General features: G+C 42.8%; 1 protein-coding gene across 1 annotated transcript in view; it reads left to right on the forward strand.

Moving 5' to 3' along the window:
• The first annotated feature begins 353 nt into the window (after positions 1 to 353).
• The window catches only part of RWDD2B (RWD domain containing 2B), a 35,686-nt gene continuing 29,465 nt past the window's right edge, over positions 354 to 6,574 (forward strand). The window contains exon 1 of the mRNA XM_043508917.1: positions 354 to 404. The gene's annotated coding sequence lies outside the window, so the exon portion shown is untranslated. The remainder of the gene's footprint in view (positions 405 to 6,574) is intronic.

Here is a 6,574-nt window from a genome sequence, read left to right on the forward strand (position 1 = left end):
ATGTCCAATTTAAACCTCCCTTGCTGCAATTTAAGCCCATTGCCCTATCCTAAGGTTGAGAACCATTTTTCACCCTCCTCCCTGTAATGACCTTTTATGTACTCAGTCTCAGGTTTTCAGTCTCCTCATAGGTCATATTTTCTAGACCTTTAATAATTTTTGTTGCTCTGCTCTGCACTTTTTCCAATTTGTCCACATCTTTCCTGAACTGTGGCACCCAGAATTGGACTCCAGCTGGGGCCTTATCTGCATAGAGTGGAAGAACTACTTCTCATGTCTTGCTCACAACACTCCTAATACATCCCAGAATGATGTTTTGCTTTTTTAGCAGTAGTGTTACAGTTGACTCATATTAAGCTTGCATCTGATGAAGTAGCTCACGAAAGCTTATGCTCAAATAAATTTTAGTCTCTGAGGTGCCACAAGTACTCCTTTTCATTAAGCTTGTGATCCACTATAACCCCTAGATATCCTTTTCTGCAGTATTTCTTCATAGGCAGTCATTTCCCATTTTGTATGTGTGCAATTGATTGTTCCTTCCTAAATGGAATACTTTGCATTTATCCTAATCACATTTCATTCTGTTTACTTCATTCTGTTTGTCCAGATGGTTTTGAATTGTAATTCTATCCTTTAAAACACTTGCATTCTCTCCTAGGTTGGTATCATCTGCAAACTTTAAGTGTATTCTCTATGCTATTATCTATATAATTTATGAAGATACTGAACAGAACTGGACCTGGACTGATCCCTGCAGGACCCTATGCCATATCCCTTCCAGCTTAACTGTGAACCACTGATGATTACTGTGAGAATGGTTTTCCAACAGTTATAGTAGCTCTAACATATAGTACCCAACTTATAGTAGTTCTAACTAGGTTATATTTCTCTAGTTTGAGATCATTGGGACAATATCAAAAGCCTTACTAAAGTCAAAAGATATCACATCTACTGCTCTCTTCCTTCTCCTGCTCCCACAAGGCTTGTAACCCTGTCAAAGAAAGCTACTAGGTTGGTGTGATGCGATTTGTTCTTGACAAATTCATGTTAACTGTTACTTATCAACTAATTATCTTCTAGGTGTTATTGCAAACTGGTTATTTGCTCCATTATCTTTCCAGGTATTGAAGTTAAGCTGACTAGTCTGTAATTCCCCAGGTTGTCACTTATCTTTTCTTAATAGATTGTTACAAGTAACATTGATTCTTAAAATTAAGCTTTAAAAATTAGTACTTTCATTTTACTTTCACATTTCATTTTAGAGATTAAAAATAATTTCGCTCAAGGTGGCTTCCATCCTTCTGTTTTTAGGATGCAAATATGGTGGAATTTTATTACTTCTATGAAAATTGTAAAAATATTTAAGGGAAACATTGGTTGGTCTCGGGTCTTGTGAAAGTCTCCTTAACTACAATCTTGAGAGCCACATCTTCTCTTGAGGCCACCTGTTTTTTCAGTGAAAACCTTTACCCTTCTTAGAATGTAGGAATGATCTTTTGCAACATGACTGCCATAATACAGAATACTATATAGACATTTGCTATGCTATATATTTGCTACATGAAATTGACTCCATGATGGACGGTATTTGCAAGTTTTCACAAGGTTGGCTGTTTTTGCTTATAAAAATTAGGAGGCTGAACGGTTGAAGCAAAACACAAGGGAAGTGTTCTACTTGTAGCCCCTTTTCCCAGACATCTTTAGACCAATCCTGGGGGGATACACTTTTGCAAAACGTATTCTACATCTTTTGTCAAAAAAAAAAAAAAATACCACAGCTTGTGAACTGTAACTCCCAGGCCCTAGTGGTCAAGCAGGGGGTGCAACCAGGTGAGGGGGAGCGAGCTTGCTTATGCAGCCCTGCAGGAGTGCTCCTGCCAGCAGGAAAGTCAAAGCCGCTCCCTGGGAGTTGGAAGGAGCGCAGCTGGTAGCCTGCTGCTTCTGCTCCCTCCCATCTGCTTCTCCCTGTGCTGCAGGAACACACTGCCAGGTATCCAGTTAAAACTCAGGTTTCAGAGTAGCAGCCGTGTTAGTCTGTATTCGCAAAAAGAAAAGGACTTATAGCACCTGAGAGACTAACAAATTTATTTGAGCATGTCTCTCAGGTGCCACAAGTATTCCTTTTCTTTTTGTGGTTAAAACTTGTGACTGGACATTAAAAATCCAGTTACCACAGGAACCTGTGCCAGCTGCAGGCATGATGTGAGGAGGCATTACCCTACCCCTACCCCATTTCTCCAGAGCTCTGGTTAGCTGTTAGGGACGAAGCTTCCTCTCCTGGGCTAAGGCTGGCAGGCAGCTTCAGGATGCTACCTCCTGGTTCCTAGTGCCTGTCAGTCATCTACGTGTGCTGAGTCCTGTTTCTGGACAACTGGTGAGTGCCAGTGGGGGAAGAGGCCATACCAGAGCAGTAGGGTGGGAAACTTGCCCTGAACCTGCACACATACTATCCAGCTCCAGCCAGAAGTATTGCCCCTCCCATGTATAAGGAATGAATTCCCACACATTTGTAGGAAAAACAGAACATCCCATTCTGGATACCAGTACTTCAACTTTTACAGTACCTTCCATTGAGGGGCTTCAGATTTATGATGCACTGCATTCAATACTGTGTTAAACTGCACAAAAATCATATTTTTTTTCTTTGATGTATTTTTCTGTATTGGGATGCACAGGCAACCAAGTTCTTCCCTTATGCACAGCCTAGTTCTGCAGGCCAATGCATCTTTATATTTTTAAGGGGTTGCAAAAGCACTGGAGGAAGCTCAACATACAGTGTTGTTGGTTTCTCCATTCCCTCTCCCTCAAGGATTTTAAATTCACTTCTGAGCAGGCTATGATAGAAAGACTGGCTGAATAGGCTAAAGGCAAGTTCTGTCCCTTTGCTGATTCTCTAGCATTTCAATCCATCATAAAAGTACTTTGCATTTGGTTTCATTCCAGAAACTTAAAGCTAAATAAACCTGAAGTTAGTCATTTTTCTGCCCCACCTCACACTAACTTCTTTCCCAAGTGGAAAATGTTGGGTAAGTGTGCAATGAGAGTGATTTGAGAAGGGAATGAAAACACTGATGCTGATGTTCAATGAAGCCTTTTTGTTGGGGGCGGGGCAGAGAACACAGCAGGGAATAGCTCTGTTTTGTCAGCTCCTAGTCATTCAAAAGCTGCAAGGCTTTAAATTAAGTTTGTTCAATGTTTGTATAGTGATTTTGAAGAGTCAACCTAGTACAGAGGTGCTAAATATTATGACTGGGCAACTAGCTAAAGATCTGTGTCATTTCTAGCTTTTACCTATTTCTTACAGAAAGCTTAAAACAAACAAATGCACACCCTTGGGGGCTGGTGTGCACAGAACTCATGCTTAAAAAAACCCCTCATGCCAGCACTGCTGATCACACATTCTAGAACAGATAATACTTAGTCCTGCCATGAGTACAGGGACTGGACTAGATGATCTCTCAAGGTCCGTTCCAGTCCTATGATTCTAATTGTGGAAAAGCTTGGTGACAGAATGGCCTGATGTGGTGAATCACTAGAGATTAACTACATAAACTGGGTATTATCCTCCAAGTTTTGAAATTGAATTTGAAATTTGAAACACAATTTGAAAACAGTAATTCATTGCCCTCAGCCAGTGCAACACTGGGAGGCACGTTTCAGAACAAGACAGCCTAAAATACAATGCCACCCAATGTAATTTTCCCACTACTACTTCCTCTACTGCAGTGGATTTTACACCTGAGTGTGGTGGGGTTTTTTTTTTTTTTTTTTTAAACATAAGCTAGCTGGTTGGCTGCCTCCCAGACTGCAGTCAGAGTGAGATGGTGTAGAGGCCATGGCTTAGGGGAAACCTCTGTAGGGCTCAGCTTTGCACTGTGCCCTGGGGAGAGCTGAGGGTAGAAGCACAAGGCTGAAAGAGATGAGCAGGATGGGGAATGATGCAGTGTTCATCCCCATACAGATGAACACTCCACTACCTAGGAGGAAGGAGGCCTAAGAGAAGGACAAGGTAGCATCCCTCATGCTACCTCTGACTCAGATGTATCTGTTTAAAGAATTAAGGGCAGCGAGAGTAGAACAAACTTGTAACATATTATATAAAATATGTATGTAGATAAATGTTTGATAATTTTTTTTGCAATATGTAATTCATACTTAGACCCTTCCCTTCTCTCCCATTAGCCTTAGGCCCCCTCATAATTGTAATCCAGCCCTGGTTGGCAGGACCTGGTGGAAGTCCCCCCCACCCAGGTATGGTAAGGGCCTAGTAATGAATTTGCTGGAGGGACCTGGATGGGAAAAAAGAAGGAGCTGGTGAAACCCTCCTGGGTAATTATGGAATAAATACAGAGTTACCTGCACTGTACATTGTTATCTGCCAGGTAGGCCCAGTCCTCCAATAATAAAGTTGCAGCCTAATTAAACCCAATCAAATGTCTCCTGTCCTCCTTTCGGCATTGCTTGTCTGGCAATGTGTTTTTGTGCTAGATGTTTTACTTGCTGTTAATATTAGATACGGGCTGACTACCTTTAACTTTCACATTAGTTTTGCTATGAAACTGAACATATACGGGGGGGGGGGGGGGGGGGAAAGAGATCTTACATGAGGGAGCTGGCCAAGAACCTTCCTCTTTTAAAATGAAAAGGCTCTCTGCCCTAGCAAGATGCAATCAATGCTTCACGTTAAGTATTTCTGTGGTACAGCCCTAGTAGTCTTTCTGCATTCTCTACTGAAGAAGCTAGAGCCTAACCCTATTTGCTGTGTATACAGATCTATTAAGAAATTAAGGTACATGGTTGTGGTACATAAAATCTCAACTAACTACACTTTTTCCACACATTGCTCTTGGCTTGAAAAACTTGAGGGGTGAATAGGTCAAACAATATGGCCATAGCCCGTTCTGTGATCTATCCAAAAGAGCATCTATATACTCAAGTGTCAAGGAAGCATACCAGCTTTTGGCCCACGCTGCTGTAGTCAATAAGGTATCCTAGTTAAACATGTAGGGCATTGGCTTGGGAGTTAACCCTTTATTATATTCCCTGCCCAATTACAAGCCTGTTATGTGACCTTCACTTTTCTGTGCTGTATTTCCCCTCACACCCGGTCTAGATTTTCAGCATAGGTACTATCTACCTATCTACGATATATTTGTACCACACCTGGTGCACTAGGATGCTGATCTCAGAACATTTACAGTAGATGTTTAATCCTTTTCTGCTCCTTAATTCCTTTGATGCTGTGCTCTGCTGAACATTGCAAAGTTCAGTTCTATATCCGTTCCATCTTCAGGCTCAGACTGCTATCAGTAGTAACTGACATCAGATAAAAATCAAGTGAACACATTTTACAGAATCCACCATAGAGTGAATAGATAACAATTTTTGTTCATTCAAACCTGAGCTGAAAGTTTATCCATTGCATTATTACTAAATTACCTCGACCAGTTTTTCTGAACAGTATACGATCCAGTCAAAGTGAGAAGTGATATTCTATAAGCAGTAGATTCTATCCTAATAAAAAAAAGACCGAGTTTTAAGGTACAGCTCGACCATGCAAACTGCCTTTATGAAGATTATGCAGTGTACTTGTACCCATCTCAGACCCAACACATTAGAGAAACAAGGTGAGTCAGGCAATATCTTTTATTGGACCAACTTCTGTTGGTGAGAGAGACAAGCTTCTGAGTCACCCAGAGGTCTTCTTTAAGTCTGGAAAAGGTACTCCCAGAGCAGAGGTGGGCAAACTATGGCCCGCGGGACCATCATGCCTGGCTTGAGTCTCCAGCCGCTCTCCATCCCCTCTTCCCCACAGCCTCAGCTCACTGCGCCGCCCACGCTGCGGCAGCGGGGCTGCAAGCTCTTGCTGCTCTGAGCCGCATGGTGGGTGTGGGAGTACCAGGGGGTGGAGGTGTGGATAGGGGTCAGGCAGTCGGGGGGGTTGGTCAGGGGATGTGGAACAGGGTGGGGTTGGATAGGTATGGGAGTCCTGGGGGGGGGGGAAAAATCACTCAGGGGACAAGCAGCGGGGGGGGGGGGGTGGCGGAGGATTGGATGGGTCAGGAGTTCTGAGGGGGGCAGTCAGGGGATAGAAAGTGGGAGGGGGCAGATGGGGCAGGGGCCAGGCTGTTTGGGGAGGCACAGCCTTCCCTACCTAGCTCTCCAGAAGTTTTGCAACTCTAGTGTGGCCCTCAAGCCAAAAAGTTTGCCCACCTTTGTCCCGGAGTCACAGCAAAATGCAAGGTGGAAGAAATAGTTCAGCATGAGTAGTTGGCACACACTGTAAGAGACCTGGCAAGGTAGGGTACAATAGGCTCTGAAGAAGAGTTCTGTTGGTGAAAGGCAAGCTTTCAAGCTACACAGAAGTTGGTCCAATAACATATTACCTAACCCAACTTGTCTCTACAAAGATGAGTTTTGTTCCATACCACAACATTCTAGAATATAAGTAGCTACATGCAGTTAGTTAATGAGGTCCTTTTATCAAAAATTCTAGCAGTGTCTTAAAGAATTAAATGCACCAAAGTTTCTGGAGAGTCCAACACCACTCAAAACAATTAGGGACACAATGAGA

This window comes from Dermochelys coriacea, chromosome 1 (assembly GCF_009764565.3).
Source record: "Dermochelys coriacea isolate rDerCor1 chromosome 1, rDerCor1.pri.v4, whole genome shotgun sequence".
Lineage (NCBI taxonomy): Eukaryota > Metazoa > Chordata > Testudines > Dermochelyidae > Dermochelys > Dermochelys coriacea.